This window comes from Topomyia yanbarensis, chromosome 3 (assembly GCF_030247195.1).
Source record: "Topomyia yanbarensis strain Yona2022 chromosome 3, ASM3024719v1, whole genome shotgun sequence".
NCBI classification, from domain to species: domain Eukaryota; kingdom Metazoa; phylum Arthropoda; class Insecta; order Diptera; family Culicidae; genus Topomyia; species Topomyia yanbarensis.
Genome location: NC_080672.1, coordinates 226,096,206 through 226,112,762, shown reverse-complemented (window position 1 = coordinate 226,112,762; position 16,557 = coordinate 226,096,206). Strand labels below are relative to the sequence as shown.

The window sequence follows — 16,557 nt, the reverse complement described above, 5'->3', positions numbered from 1 at the left end:
AGGAGCAAAATTGCAACATTTTTATGGCTAGTCGGTGAGCACGGTGTGGAAATCTATAACACTTTGTTTCCAAATAATGGTGATATGGAGAGCATGTTTGGTGGAATAGCCGCAGGGGCAAACATCGTAAACCTACCAGCTGAGAGAGCTAACGCGAACGAAGGAGAAGATCGTCCCGCAGTTGTGGTTCCTGTCGCCGATATAGCACGAGAGCGCACACTAACACAAGTAATTGATGTATTTGACACTTATTGCCTTCCACGAAAAAATCTGGCTGTCGAGGCGTTCAAGTTTAATCTCATCGTTCAGAAAGAAAAGCAACTGTTCGCTGAATTTGAGACAGCGCTCCGTACACAATTGGCATACTGCGAGTTCGAATGTGAAGCCTGCCATTCATCGTATGCAGACCGAATATTACGAGATCGAATTGTGGTCGGCATTCAGGACAAGAAGCTGCAACTTAAATTATTGGACGGCAAAAACGAGCCGCTTGCGAGCATCGTCGAAATGTGTAAAGTTTACGAAGCTGCTGCAAAAAACAAACAATTGTTGGAGCGTAAGGAGGTACACAGCGTTAGCGATAAATCTGTAAAAGAGGGGAGTGAAGTAGCAGCGCTAAAGATTTCAATGTGCTACAATTGTGGCCAACCGTTCAACGGGCGTCATCGTCGTTATTGTCTGGCAATTGATGTGGTTTGTGCTGGATGCGGTCGGCGTGGTCATTTCAGGAAGTACTGCAAGGCAACGAAATACGATAACAAGAACAGCAACCAAACTGGCAATAACAGAGGCAGTAACCAGACTATATCAGCGCCATCGTCGAGCACATCGAAGTATGATGCGAAGCAAAGAGATAATGTACACATGTTAAACTGGACCGATGCAGGTAATCTTTGTGCAGTGCCCTTAATTAATAGACAGAGCGGATGTAGAGCATTAAGTGGATCCAACTCTTATTATAGAATAAATTCGAATACTACGTCAAATAGGGGATCACACGAAAAATGGACCAAGCGATATCTAATCCAGGACCGGCCCGTGGAATTTAAGCTCGATACTGGCGCTGACGTGAACTGCATACCATTAAGTGTTGTTACCCAAATGAATATTCCAGTTGCAAATAAACGGTACTTTAACGTGGTAGATTACAGCTCAAACGAAATAAAAATTCATGGCCAGGTAAAACTAGAGTGTGTAGATGATAGTAAAGGAACAATTCATTCTGCTGAGTTCCTCGTTGTGGACGATTCTTTTGAGCCGTTACTGGGGCTTGGGTCATGCATAGCCTTCGGGCTTATAGGACGTTTGAATAGCCTTCAGTCCTCAATGTCATTTCCTGCTGAAAGAGAAAAGTTCATTGAAGCTAATTCCGATATTTTTGAAGGATTAGGAAAGCTTCCAGGTACTTGTACTATTGTACTTAAAGACAATGTTGTTCCGTCTTTACATTACAAAAAACGTATCCCAATGAGTTTGCATGAACGCCTTAAAACGGAACTTGGCACTATGGAAGCTCAGGGCATTATCAGTCCGGTCGATTATCCAACAGATTGGGATAACAATATGCAGATTGTAGAAAAGCCTAACGGTACTTTACGCATTTGTCTGGATCCAAAACCCCTAAATGCTTGTATCAAGAGAGAGCATTATCTCATCCCAAAGTCTGAGGATCTGCTTAGCCGTATGTCAGGAAAACGTGTATTCACTGTGTTGGATCTTCGTAATGGTTTTTGGCACATGGAATTGGATCGACAAAGTTCGGATCTAACTACATTCATGACCCCGTTTGGCCGGTTTCGCTGAAATCGTCTTCCGTTTGGAATAAGCAGTGCGCCAGAACTTTTTCAAAAACGCATGGTTCAATTGTTTGGGGATATTCCTGGGGTAGAAGTATACTTCGACGATGTTGCTATAGCTGCAAAGAATCTGGAAGAACATGACAAAACGTTAGCTATTGTTCTCGAGCGGGCGAGGAAAAATAATATAAAGTTCAACTCAGTTAAAACACAATACAGATCTGACACTGTCAAGTTCATGGGTCATGTGATGTCTGACGGCAAAATATGGCCTGATCAATCATATATAACTGCAATTACCGACATGCCAAAACCGAAGACAAAATCCGACATTTTCAGGCTACTTGGACTGCTGAAATATTTAGGGAAATTCATTCCTAATCTATCCAAGCGCACAGCCGCATTAAGAGAACTGTCTCGAAACGATGTCGAGTGGTCATGGACTGAAGTGCATGACCGCGAACTCGGAGATCTTCAACATTCGATAGCTAGTGCACCGATTTTAGCCATATTTGATCCAGATAAACCAGTTGTTTTTCAAACCGATAGTTCGAAAGATGGACTAGGAAGTGTACTAATCCAAGATGGAATGCCTGTGGCCTATGCATCTCGCACCCTATCCAAAAGCCAACAGAAATGGGCTCAGATTGAAAAGGAGCTTCTTGCTATCGAGTTTGCTTGTGAACGGTTCCATTTCTTTCTGTACGGTCGCGCGTTCGTGGTGCAATCAGATCATAAACCCCTCGAGTCCCTGGTGAAACGTGATATAGACGACGTGACACCTCGTCTCCAAAGAATGTTCCTACACTTATTGAAGTACCCTGGAATTTGTATAAAATACACCCCTGGCAAGGATATGCTAGTGGCTGATTGTCTTTCTCGAGCAGCCCTTTCTGGACATGGGGATTTAAGTGAGGAACTGTCTGGTATGATCCATGCAATATCTCAAAATGTGTGTCTATCACCGGACAATTATAAACTGTACGTGGAAACATTGGATAATGATGAACGTTACCGTCGCATCATTGGATATGTGGAGCATGGCTGGCCGTTTTACCACCAATTGGATGATCTTAGTCAGCTGTTCTATAAGCATCGTCACCTATTACATTATGAGAACGGATTGTTATTTAAGGAGCATCGTCTAGTTATTCCGACATCGTTACAATCAACAATAACTAAGTGGCTTCACGCACCTCATTTAGGAGTGGAAAAAACTCTGGCTCGCGCTAGATCTCAATTCTTTTGGCCAGGAATGTCAAACGATATTAGTGAATTTGTTAAAGGATGTAGTGTTTGTGAAAAGTTTACTCGTAATATTCAAAAAGAACCACTCCATCAAGGCTCTCCTCCAAACTATCCATTTCAGTGTGTTGGTATCGACTTGTACGAATATGCAGGCCACGACCATGTTGTGATTGTTGATGCTTATTCAGGATTTGTCATCTCAAGACAGTTGGGTGAAAAATCTGCCCGCCATGTGATTAATGTGCTTGATCGTGTTTTTTGTGATTATGGATATCCTACACAAATCAGGAGTGATAATGTCCCGTTTAATTCGTCTGCGTTTGACTCGTATGCTAACAAGTGCAACATTGAATTCATATTTTCAAGCCCTCGATATCCACAAAGCAATGGCTTAGCAGAAAAGGGAGTAGCTATTGCGAAGAACATCCTCAAAAGGTGTTATGAAGTTGATGATGTTGAATCTTTTCGGTATCGTTTGCTCGAATACAATACCACTCCAGTAGCTAGTATGAACCTTTCCCCCGCTCAACTGTTCTTTGGGCGCCAACTCAAGTCTCGTCTACCTACGTCCAGTGAATTGCTAGTCCGTAATAATTTGAAAGAGGATCATGTTGCAGAAAGGATTAAACGTAAGCGCAGGAATCAAAAGCATTACTACGACCGTTCATCGAAACCATTACCTGTCTTGGAAATCGGTGAGAATGTGATTTTTAAAAAGAACGGCAAAGAGTGGCACTACGGACAAATAGTTCGGATTGTTAACAACCGATCATACATTGTGAGGGATTGTTACTGGAATCACTTCCGACGAAATAGGCGATTCATTGCTAGAACAATAAACAAAGACAATAACACTGGTGATTTGCTTATGAAGAGCACTTTGCAAAGTATTTGAACCGTCCTGATCATCCAGCAAGATCGATTGTTACACCATCTCTTTGTACTGAGCATTCTGAGCAGGATCATCAGCCTTCTGTAAGTAACGAGCTACAGGATGTTGAATGTTCAGAGTCACGGTCGCCTGATTCATCGCTATGTTGTGAAACCGACAGTTTCTACTCAGCAGATGACTCTGAAATACCTAGTGATCCTGAACTAACCAATGCTATGTCTGACTCAGAAGGGTCATCTTTGAATAATGCCTACAAAACGCGCAGTGGACGAGTAGTGCGTCCTCCTAAAAGATTTGATATCTAATCAGGTTTGCTAGTCATTAAAAAGAGAAAGCGTGTAATATGTGTAATGAGAACTGGCAGCACTGGCGATATAATAGTTAGCAAAAAGATACAGTTGTTAGAGATAGCTGGTAAACTAGAGGTGCAGTTAAAAATAAAAAACCAAATTGTTACCAAAACTCAAAGTGAATTCTTTTATTAATCTGATACACAAAATAGATGCAACTTTTAGAAGGCACTGTAATGATAAAAGTTGTGTTTTACCTTGCCTTAGAGATTCGAAACAGAAATTTATTCAAAATATTTTAACTCACTATCACAATACTTTCCAAAATTCATTTATCAGATTGCAACATTTGACAAGTTTTCTGCTCGATTGGAAAGACATTGACAGGTCTCGTGCTAGATTGGAATGACACTGACAGATAAATGGTAAACAAACGATTGACGTGTCGAGCCTTCATCCAGAAGGATTCAGCGTCGTTAAGGTGGAGGAAAACAAATCGTTGAACACACTAATACAGTTACAGATTGTCAAGTACTCTATGAGTGCTTACAGAGTGGCGGCGAGAAGCTAAGCTGGGGCTAAGGCTGACATTATAATGCGAGAAATTATATTGCTATTGCTTGCTGCAAACCAAAGGGATGATGTCAAAGTGAAAGCCGAGCGGATCTGCACCGGTTACCTACTTTTACTCTGATAGGTTCCATTTGATACCCGAATAGAATTATACGGTAACAAAACCATGATTTTCACTGTGACAGTACAGTAATTTTACAATAATTTATAGTAAATTCTAGTGTTATGCTACCACGCAAAAACAATAAACTTTAACGTTTCTACAGTAAATTTCAATGTAAAATCGATTTTTGCAATAGAAAAGGGGGTGGTTATGTATCTTAACATCAAAAAAATTGATTTTTCTTCATACTTTTTTTCTCGAAAACAGTCAAATTTAATGTGAATTTACTGTATCAGTTTTTTCTGAACAGTAACATTGATCGTTACCTGAAATTTTATTGTAAATCTACTGCGAGAACGCTGCGTCGAACCATGTTGAAACAATAGAAACTATAATATTTATTGTTTTATGATTGATTGTAGGGTAAATGCTATTGTAAAATTCTATCCGGGTAGGCTGCAAGCAGGTTTCTAGCATCTCGCATTCTACTGTCAGTACCAGCCCCTACACAGTTTCTCGCCGCCACTCTGTAAGCGGCCTATCACAATAAACGCAAGCAATCCGCGCAGATCCCCTCGGCTTTCATTAGGTTTGTTTCAATACACGCTTCTTGCTCCTAGCTGCTCCGTAGCAAACAGGAACAAAAAAACTTGCTAATTTTTAATTCGGTTTGCTACTAGAAGTAGAAAATGAGAAGTACTTCCAGTTTCTCCCGGTACTGTAACAGATCTATTTTGACATCAATCCATTGATTTGCTGCAAGCAAGTTTCTCGAATCACGCATCCTAATATCAGTGCTAGCTCCAGTTCAGTTTCTCGCCATCACTCTGTCAGCGGTCTAACTTAACATTTACAACCTGTTTACTGGTATTCATCGCAGTGTTAAATTATTTTATATGTCATGTTAAAAAAAATCTGTACTTTTTTACAAAATATGTTATCCGTATCGTACAGAATCTGTACCAAAAATACTCGATACTAAACCTTTACCTTTCTAGATAAATCTGTACTTGTGACAACGCTGTTACACACTTTTCAGATCTGCGTACCGAGAAGCAATTATTTATCAGTTACTCAGCAGCCAAGTTAAAGAATTTTTCTAAAATAAATTTAAAAATAGTTAGACTGTTAGAGAAAACAACTCAAATGCTGTTCCGACGATGGCGAGATTGTATACGTTAATTGGATCACTAAGCCATATGCTGTTTTCGATTTGTTCTGATGCAGCTGACGTATGATCGAACTTTTTTTTATTTTCTTGTTCGCAAAATTACAAATATTTTTTAACAAAATTGAATTGTCACGACAAAATCTTCCATTGGATTCCCTAATATGTGCTAAGTTCTCTTGTGACCTTGAGTACTTACATTAGCTTTCACTGCATTGGATTGGAATTCGAAAAAAGTTTACTTCTTCAGCTTAATTTTCACAAGTAATATTTTGACGACAAATTATGACAAATGGAAAAATCCACCACCCATGCGGAAGATCACGTTCCACTACTTAGGAAGAGGGCTCTGCAATCATGTGTTGCTTAGTAAAGGTTCCTTACGAGTTACTCTTCAATGTGCCAAATAAATAAAAGCATTCCCGTCGGACCAGGTAATTAGAGAACATTCCGTTGAAACTGGATGATTCTTTGGACGCCCCGCAAAAATAACAGATAATGTCGTTTTAGAAAACGAGCGTTCAATGATTATATTTAGCAATAAGCATAATATCAATCAGAAAAGTAAAATCTATGATACGAAATGCAATAATACATTTCTGTTATTTATTGCGCACTTCCCACCAACCTGGACTCCGCACTTTCAAAGTGCGAGTGATCTGAAAACTGCGAGCTGTCAAAACACATGTATTTCCAGTGATAGAGATGGTACTTTCATAGACAGACCAGTCGAACTAACCAGTCTATGAGAAGAATTTAATGAAATAGTGGTAAGTGCGCAGTGCGGTTAGAATCCAGTTTTTAGTGCCACAAACAATACTGTACGCTTTAGCGAATCTCGACCGTACTGTCTGGAACGATTTATGCGAGCCAGTCTTAGGGTGCAGATAAGCTCAGAAATGGAATTCCGTTTTCTTGCATCCCTTTTCCGGCTGCCCTTTTTTCTATTTTTATCTCTCTCTAAAACGGAATGAAAACTATTCCGTTTCGTGATCAGGGTTGTGTTAAACTCGAAGAAAATCTTCCGTTCCACAAATATTTGACATTTCGTTCCATAGCTTCCACATAGAGCTGCCAACATTGTTTTGACTGTTGTTACTCTGAATATAAACATTTGATATTATATTATTGCTATTAGATAAATTTCAAATAGTTACAAACAAAAAGTTAATGTTAAATCTTTTTTGTACCACTGTTGTTCCAAATCTTAGGAAAAAAAAGTTTATTCAGTTGGTATAAGGACAAACATGCAATTTGAAGACAATATATATGTGTAATTAAAATGACGACGAAAATAAGTTGTTTTGAAAACGAGTGCGTAGTGTTCCAGTTATGACCTAGTTCTTGTGGTGGTCAAGTTTCATTGCATTATAGACTGCTTTTATGTGTATCAAAATTTATTCATTGGCTACCATTGTGAATAACTTGCAACGGACCAGTTCATCTGAAACCATTTTATTAGATATTAAAACTCTAATCATTGGCTTATTGTGTCGCAGTTTTCCCAATTGTAGATAGTATAATTAAAGTCGTTCCTAGCAAACAATCGTGCATTCTGTTACCCGGCCCCGTGGTGGTGGAGGAACGCTACGTGGGAAGCTGAGCTGCAAGTAACCGGGCGGGTCATAGGTGGTGGATAATGCTTAATCGCGATAGCAACTAGTTGTGATTCGCGACCCGAACCAGCAGCGGGGGCTGACTGCGGGTGTGGTAGGACGAGGTAGTGGGCCCTATACGTTCTAGGCCTAAATACCACATGCTCTAAAGCAGCCCGGACAAGGCGAGCCCGCGCCGCCTTTAAATAAGCGCTTAGCCCAAATCCCTCTCCTCCCGTTATCCTTCCTTCCTTCCTTCCTTCTGCGGTTGTTCGCCCATCTAAATATGGAAGCTGTTCTTCAATGTCAGCTTCTTTCACCGAACAGCCTAGACAAGCCGTGTAGTGTCGGTAGTGGTTGTTTCAACCGGCTAAGAATTACACTACGGACTACCTGTTTCAGTGGTAAAAATCTACCAAACAGGGAACCCCAATTCCACAGTGTCATGCGACCCGTGCTATGGGTAAAATTGTTGAGGGTTTTTAAAACATTCTCAATGGCGAACGGAGCCTGGGAAGAGTCGGGCGAACTCCCCAGTATGCTGCATTAGGCAGCGGAACGTTCACTCTACACAACGATTTTTTTCACCGATGATCCACTTAATTTTGCCGAATTTTTGTTGGCTGGGGGTTTGCTGAGACTCTCGGCTGATGGTAGTTCGGTGAAGTTTTGTTGAGTTTCGATTATCAAATTTCGATGTGTACAGATGAACCTGCCCAGAGGCCGTGTGGTATCCGGCCTAGAATTGAGCCACTGGAGTCCTGCTGCCATGTCGTAGGAGGCGACTGAAAGTAGTAGACCCTAAGTCAAGGTGTAGTTCCGTGCCGAGGACTTAATGACTGGAGGGTCTAAAATATGCCAGTCGCGCACGGAGCATTTTGGGTTTTGCCCTTACTGTGTTATGCGAATCTCTGACACAGTGGACCATTATTTTCTTCGCAAATCGTGGGAATCAAATGATCATGTCCCATTTAAACCTGATATGGCTCGCTAAATGCGTTAACATCCCAACTCGCTTGGTGTTCTCTAGTTGTTGTGCAATTTGTGTTGGAGATGAAATGTACAGTTCTCTAATCAACAATGGTTAGAATAGCACAAGTCAATCTCCAACATAAACGTACAGCAACTATGAATTTATCTCGACTCATGCAGGAAGGTAAAGCTTCCATAGCATTGGTTCAAGAACCGTATTTCCATAAAGGAAACTTCTATTTTGGAAAGTTACTTAACACTGCCTTCATTGCTTACAACAAGACAGGCATGACTAACCCACGCGAAATGCCTCGTGCTTGCATTCTTGCAAATAAGGCTATTGACGCGTGTCTCATATCGGAGCTCACAACTCGCGATATCTGTGTTGTCACAGTTACATTGACTGTCGGAAACGTAGAAAAAAAATATATATATTGTTCAGCATACCTACCGCATAACGAATCATCTCCTTCTGATGATTTCAAAAGCGTTGTATCATATTGTAGCAGAAATGGGCTTCCGCTCATTATCGGCAGTGATGCGAATGCTCATCACATCATTTGGGGCAGCTCAGACATCAATCTGAGAGGCTCTGAACTGATGGAGTACATAAGTAGTACAAATCTTCATATACTGAATGTGGGAAACCGACCAACTTTTGCGAGGTCTGGGAGGGAGGAGGTGTTAGACATAACACTTTGCTCTGATAGAATTGTGCATGAACTGGGAAATTGGCAGGTTCCAAATGAAACTGAACCGTCTCTATCCGATCATAAATATATATTTTTCGATCATTTTGATGTCACCTTCAATGTGGTGACATATCGTAATCCTAAATCTACAAACTGGGACCTCTTTTTGGAAAACTTGGCGACTAAATTTCATGGATATTTTCCAACAATTAGTCAACTAGACGACTTAGATGACGTCGTGGATACGACAAACTCATTCATATTAGCATCCTACGAAGAAGCTTGTCCACTTCGTACTGTTAAATCGACTAGGGGAACCCCTTGGTGGAGGGCTGAGCTTGAAAGAATGAAGAAAGTTATGAGAAGAGCTTGGAACCGGCGTCAGCGTGATGACTCCAGGGCTTTCAGGTCAGCTCGTAGTGCATATAAGAAATGTCTTAGATCTGCAGAACGGGTTGGCTGGCAAAGCCTATGCACTAATGTCTCTAGTCTGAACGAGGCTAGCAGATTAAATAAAATTCTCTCCAAATCGAATGATTTTCAGATGAACTCCTTGAAAACCAGAGATGGTGTTTATGTGACGGACGAAAAAGATGTTCTTAATTGTCTCTTCGACACACACTTTCCAGGTTGTATCGATCCGGAGTTGAACAATGTTCACAGATCTCATTCTGGTGATTCGGACTCGTGGGAGTTAGCACGCACATTGGTTTCCACTGAATCGGTCAAGTGGGCAGTTGACAGCTTTGCTCCATACAAATCACCCGGAAAAGATGGAATACTTCCCGTGCTACTGCAAAAGGGATTTGATATTCTTAAACATGTCTTGAAAAAGATTTTGCTTTCCAGTCTTGCTACCGGGTATATCCCGAAAGCATGGCGAGAAATAACTGTTAGATTTATTCCCATTGAAGAAGCCAAGAGTTTTAGGCCTATCAGCTTAAGTTCTTTTCTTCTGAAAGCTTTGGAACGGATAATCGATCATCACATCAGGAACGTTAGTTTAGTTGAATATCCACTGCACAAAATGCAACATGCATATCAGTGTGGGAAATCTACGATCACTCTGCTTCACGATGTTGTTTACAACATTGAGAAAGCCTTCTCGCTCAAGCAATCTAGCTTGGGTGTATTCCTAGATATTGAGGGTGCTTTTGACAATGTGTCCTTCCAGTCTATTCTGGAAGCGACGCGCGGTCATGGGATACCTGCATGTATCTCAGGTTGGATAAACGCAATGCTTAGTAACCGCATACTTTGCTCGTCACTGCGACAGGCTGTGATACGGAAGTTGAGTATTTGCGGTTGTCCTCAGGGCGGCGTTCTGTCACCTTTGTTATGGAACTTAGTAGCTGACGGCTTGTTGAAGAAACTCAATGAGCTTGGATTTCCAACCTACGGGTTTGCTGACGATTACCAAATACTAATTACTGGATTTTGCATCGGAACAATCTTTGACTTAATGCAACAGGCATTAAGAGCTGTCGAACAGTGGTGTCGACAAGTTAAATTATCAGTTAACCCAAGCAAAACTTCAATGGTTCTTTTCACGAAGAAGCGAATAACAACCGGGGTTCGTCCCTTGCAGTTCTTTGTTTCTGAGCTACTGTGTGCAGATCAAGTCAAATACGTTGGAGTCATATTGGATTCCAAACTGAATTGGTCTGCTCACATTGAGTTCAGAGTCAAGAAAGCGTGCATGGCCTTCGGGCAGTGCAGACGAACTTTTGGAAAGACCTGGGGTCTCAAACCTAAATACATCTATTGGATTTACACGACAATTGCACGTCCAATACTGTCATACGGATGCCTTGGGTGGTGGCCGAGGAGAGAGGTGGTGACAGTCCAGTCAAAGCTAAACCATCTGCAAAGAATGGCGCTCATGGCGTTGACTGGTGCTTTCACCACGACTCCGACTGCTGCTCTTGAGGCACTTCTAAATATCAAACCATTACACATACACTTAAAACAAGAAGCACTATCATGTGCATACAGACTGCAGGTTACTGGGCTTTGGAACAGTAATCATGTTGATCTTGCTACCAGTCATACACGATTGTGGTCACAAATGGTTACATGGGGTGAAGATATTCTTGCTCCCAGCGATATTACACTCACTTGTAGTTTTCCTTACAGGACATTCCATGTGAAGATTCCCTCTCGAGAGGAGTGGTTGTCTGGCTTTATGGAAAGACAACAACAAACGCAAGTGGTTTGTTATACTGACGGTTCTCTGATGGAGGGACGTGTTGGTGCTGGTGTCTACTGTCGTGAAATGAGATTGGAACAATCTCACTCACTAAGTAGATACTGTACTGTATTCCAAGCAGAAATCTTTGCGATTATGTGCGGGGTGCAATCGGCCCTTCAACTGAGTTTGTCCGGCAGAGTTATAAACTTCTGCTCCGATAGTCAGGCTGCAATCAAGGCCCCTAGCTCAGACAAATCGCGGTCCAAGCTAGTGATCGCGTGCCGAACCCAAATCGAAGAACTAAGCATTGTCAATACTATCTACCTTGTCTGGGTGCCCGGACATTGCGGTATTACTGGAAATGAATGGGCTGACGAACTGGCCAGGGCAGGTTCAGCGATTGACTTCGTTGGTCCTGAGCCCGCGCTGCCAATTTCGACAAGTTGGATAAGGGAAAAAATACGGTCCTGGGCTTCGTCCGAGCACCGAAATTATTGGAGAAATCTACAAACGTGTCGCCAAACAAAGGCGTTTCTAGAACAACCATGCCCAGTGGTTTCGAAAAATCTCTTACATTTTTCGAAGCTCCACTGCGGCATGCTGACCAGGGCTTTAACCGGCCACTGCAAACTCAATTATCACATGGCAACTATTCAGCGCGCTGAGTCTTTTTCATGTGATCTTTGTGAATCCGACTACGGAACCTCATATCATCTGATATGCAACTGTCCAGCGGTAGCGCAATTGCGATTTCGAGTCTTCAGCCGTCCTTATATAGACGAAACCATGTTTGGTCGACTGAAACTCAGAGACATACTACAGTTTCTTATCCAATGTGGTAAAGAGCTTTAGGCTTATTCGCAGGCAAGTTGAACAACTTGTGAGTTTAACTTACCTGTTGTTTATTTTTGTTTTGTGCTGTTATTTTTCCCTCCCTTCCAATTCTACTTCCCCACACCTCCTTGTCCTTTCCTTCCGCTCAAGAAATGATGAAAACACACGGCAAGGCACAAATCCCCGACTACGTCCGGGGAACGTGCCATTTGAGCCAATATATTCTGATTCCTGATTCCTGATTCATCTGAAACCTTTTTATTAGATATTAAAACTCTAATCATTGGCTTATTGTGTCGCAGTTTTCCCAATTGTAGATAGTATAATTAAAGTCGTTCCTAGCAAACAATCGTGCATTCTGTTGGTTAATTTGATCTGCATGGTATCAGTGAGTAGTTGAGGGATATAACAATATAAACATTCGCGATATTCTAATCTGCATCTGTTTCTCATGCTGAAATATCGATATATCGTTTTGCATCACCTGCTAGTAAATATATCATTTTGCCTCATGTGCTTTAGTAAAATCATTGTTTTGCCTCACCTACTAAAGAAGAAAATTGATGTTGTTTATTTCTGTTTACAGTTTGTGACCAACGTGTATTTGTTCCTGCTGTCCAACAATTCGCTCGTTCAAAGGCAACAAACGGAGGATAGCGAATCGCTACCGGAACCAACGCAAATTCTGCTGATCGATCGTGTCAATTGTGCTTTACAACGAATCGCTATACTCCGGGCTGATCGTGGTCCGGCACAAGATGCTATACCGGATCTACGCTTGCACGGGAAATTGTAACATACCGAAACCGAATGAGGGGGAAGATGCATCAAACGGTGCGGGTAAGTTCGATGGCGAATAAATATGAAAAATCATTACTGACTTCCTTTCATTGCAGTATCGTCCCCACTGGGCTACCGACCAACGTGTAATTGTTCCTGATGTCTGAAAAGTCGACCGGACTCGCTCGATCAAGTACCAACCGGGATACTGAGTCGCTACCGGAAGCGACACCAATTCCGCTGAAATCTATCGTTTGTGTGTTACCACGAACCGCTATACTCCGCGCTGATCGTGCTCCGGAACGAAATGCTACACCGGTTCTACGCTTGCATGGGAATTTTAATCGTACCGAAACGGTAAGAGTCAATGTCCATCTGCTTCCAGTGTGCGGCAATGAGATTTCAGCTCGCCGGATACACCACGGCCGCAGCTGCTTGTAGCAGGTGAATTTGCTCAACACCATATTACGTTTAAAAGCGACCCAGACCGCCCGAAATTTCACCTGATTTGCTCTCTGAACGCGTTGCTCATCCAGAGTTGCTTATTTTGGCTATTCGCAACTAACCTACACTGGATACAGGTCGTTCCTGCATCCGCCACCCGTGGACGCGCTCGATGGCTCTCAGCTGAGTTTGTGTATGTATGTGAGTATCAAATAATGTCACTTTTCTCAGAGATGGTTGGACCGATTTAAACAATGTTATACTCAAATGAAAGGTGCAACATAGCCATAGGCTGCTATTGAATTTTATTTGGATCTGGTTCTGGAGTTATGAGTTGGAAAGTGCGATCGCACATGAAATTATCTAAACCTTTGTGCTTTTTGCATATAAAGAAATACTATGCAATCACTCCACAAATCAACTTTTCAACTGAGACTCGGGGGCCGAATGTCATAATCCATTCGATTCAGTTCGTCAATGTCTGTGTGTGCATGTGTGCACATCTAGGGGGAAGTGGCCAACTCGGACCCCCAGCTGCTTCTCAGCTCTGGTAATATTATGAAAAGCGTATATATCATTGTCATGGCTGTCATGTAGCTCTGTTTTATATCACAAAATTTTGCGGTTCTCAGTTTTCGTATGCGTGCGCTGGGGGCGAATGTTGTTTTGGAGCGCTTTTTTGAAAAATGTGTAAGCCAAAAAACACAATTTTCGTTGGCAACAACAATATATCAAGTCAAATGCATTATCGTGATTTTGGATCTACTGGATAATATCTTTTATTTAATATCTTGTTTTGGGCGAGACTATCAACTGTTTTCGTTTAATTGGTGTGTGAATAATAGAATATGGGATGAGCTTGTCAAATTCCAGCAAAAATCCGCATTGCCGTCGACGGGGGTACGAATCGATGGGTTGACTTTCTTAAGGAAAATATTGGCACAGAAAAACAGTTCGGTGACGGGGGATTTCGATTCCTGCACCGATTAATCCATGACTTAAGGAAAGCGGTTGAATTGCAAGGTAAGAACATTACAAATTAAAAAAAAAATTCACTCGTTACTGATGTCTATTTAACAGATAATCAAAACACCCAAATGCTACAGATTTTACAAAATCTCTCAAAGCGATTTAGAGCACCAGTTATGATAGCGAAATAAGTCGAATTCTGGTGTTGTGTGAAAGTTCTGGCCGGTTGTACCAAATCATGGCCAACATTAATACTTTGTTCCTGGCCCGTGACATTCTACCGAATGCATTTGTATTCTTGCGATCCAGTAACTCTCAGTTGGCTGCTACCGGCGGGAACCCACTTAATTCAAATTTCCCCTCGGTTGGTACACGAACGTATCTGGTGTTCGCTTGTTCCTATTGGACAACGGGCCGTATGTAGCACTAGTGGATTGCACTGGAACCTCGACAACCGGGCTGTTTGGTAAGCACTTCGAACACTTACTCTAGCCAGGAAGTTCAAATTCAATCAGGAAGTGCCGTACTTTGGTTAATGGGAACGACCCCGAAGGATATGTGATAAGAGTATTGCCTGCAACTGAAAATACGCGTTCATGTCAACGGGCTTTTAGGTGCCTAATAAAATTCCCTCATCTCTCTGTATGTTTCTTTATTAGATATAATACAAATATATTGATATAGAATGACAATATTTTATTTTCTTAAAGTAAAAGTGTCAATTTCTAGCTTTTTAGTAATACTGTTCAGAGAAATCGACCTCCGACAATTAATCGGCGATCGTCTTCACATCTAGACATGTAAAATGATTTAATTTTTGCGGGAAACCGGCACAGCATTATTGGTTCGTTTATTTGCTCCGTCATTTTTCGTTCCGGACCCTCCGGAATATCATCGCCAAACTCATAAAAAGTTCCATCATTCTTGGTGACGTTGTTCTCCTTTAGCCAGTCAATAGCATCGACATAGTTCGGTGGCATAAAATTCGGGTTAAGATGACCCCACCGAGATTTCAATACTCGATCGACAACATCTACTATCAAATCTTCCAGCCGATCAAGTAGCTCTTTGAAAGTAATAAAGGGACATTCACCCTCAATATAACTGTATTCTGCTAAATCACGGCGAGCAAGACTCTGCTCTGCACGGTAACTTTGAGAAATGCAATAGTCGCCCAATGCCGGCAAACAGGTTTCCATATATTTTTGTGAGCTTTGCGTCAGGAACCCTTCCGCGTTACCTCCGTGTAACCACGTTCATGATAATGCTCCCTAAATGCCATCATAATGACATCTCTCATCTTGAGAATCTTAGAAGTATTTTCGCCTCTAATCATAATGTGTCTATTATCGAGCTAGACATCAGGATGAGCATCCTCGTTCAAAATAGAATCTGCCCCACCGGCCGGAGCTAATCCAATTAGCTACCAATAATCAACGTGCAGCTCATGTCCACCGGGAGCGGACTTACCTTCTGGAACCTCTGACACAAGGTATCGCTGAGAACGCTTTTCAAGAATTTTCTTGAGCTGAGATTTGGCTACTAGTTCGTAGGGTGATTCCGATTTTGCATCCTTAGCGTTTACATAAATTCTTGGGAAAGGTTCCTTGCCGGCGTGCTTCATGGCTTGTAGGATTGTTTTGAAGGGTTTTTCCGCTGTTCCATCACCGAACTCGTCATCGCCACGCTTTTCCAAGGTGTAGAGATCGTCTGGAGGTGGTGAGAAAAATTGGATCAATATTCAATTATTATTATCCATCACCGTTGGTTGAATTTCAGCGGCCGTTCACTTTCCGGCAAGTGTAATGGATAAGAGTACTTACTGGCAACGTTTGTTGAGTGCCGAACAGGGGATTGATTTCCGTTTCATCCTTGTTACTACGAGTAGGTTATGCTTCTTTTACCATCTCAGCATAGATATCAGTTTCGGCTGCCAACGTCGGATGGTAATCTAACGAGAAGAGATTATATTAAATTCAAAACAATTTTATCTTAAAGAAAGAAACCACC

General features: G+C 41.7%; 1 pseudogene; it reads right to left on the bottom strand.

Moving 5' to 3' along the window:
- Positions 1 to 15,222: 15,222 nt before the first annotated feature.
- Positions 15,223 to 16,557, bottom strand: LOC131688833 (asparagine--tRNA ligase, cytoplasmic-like; annotated as a pseudogene).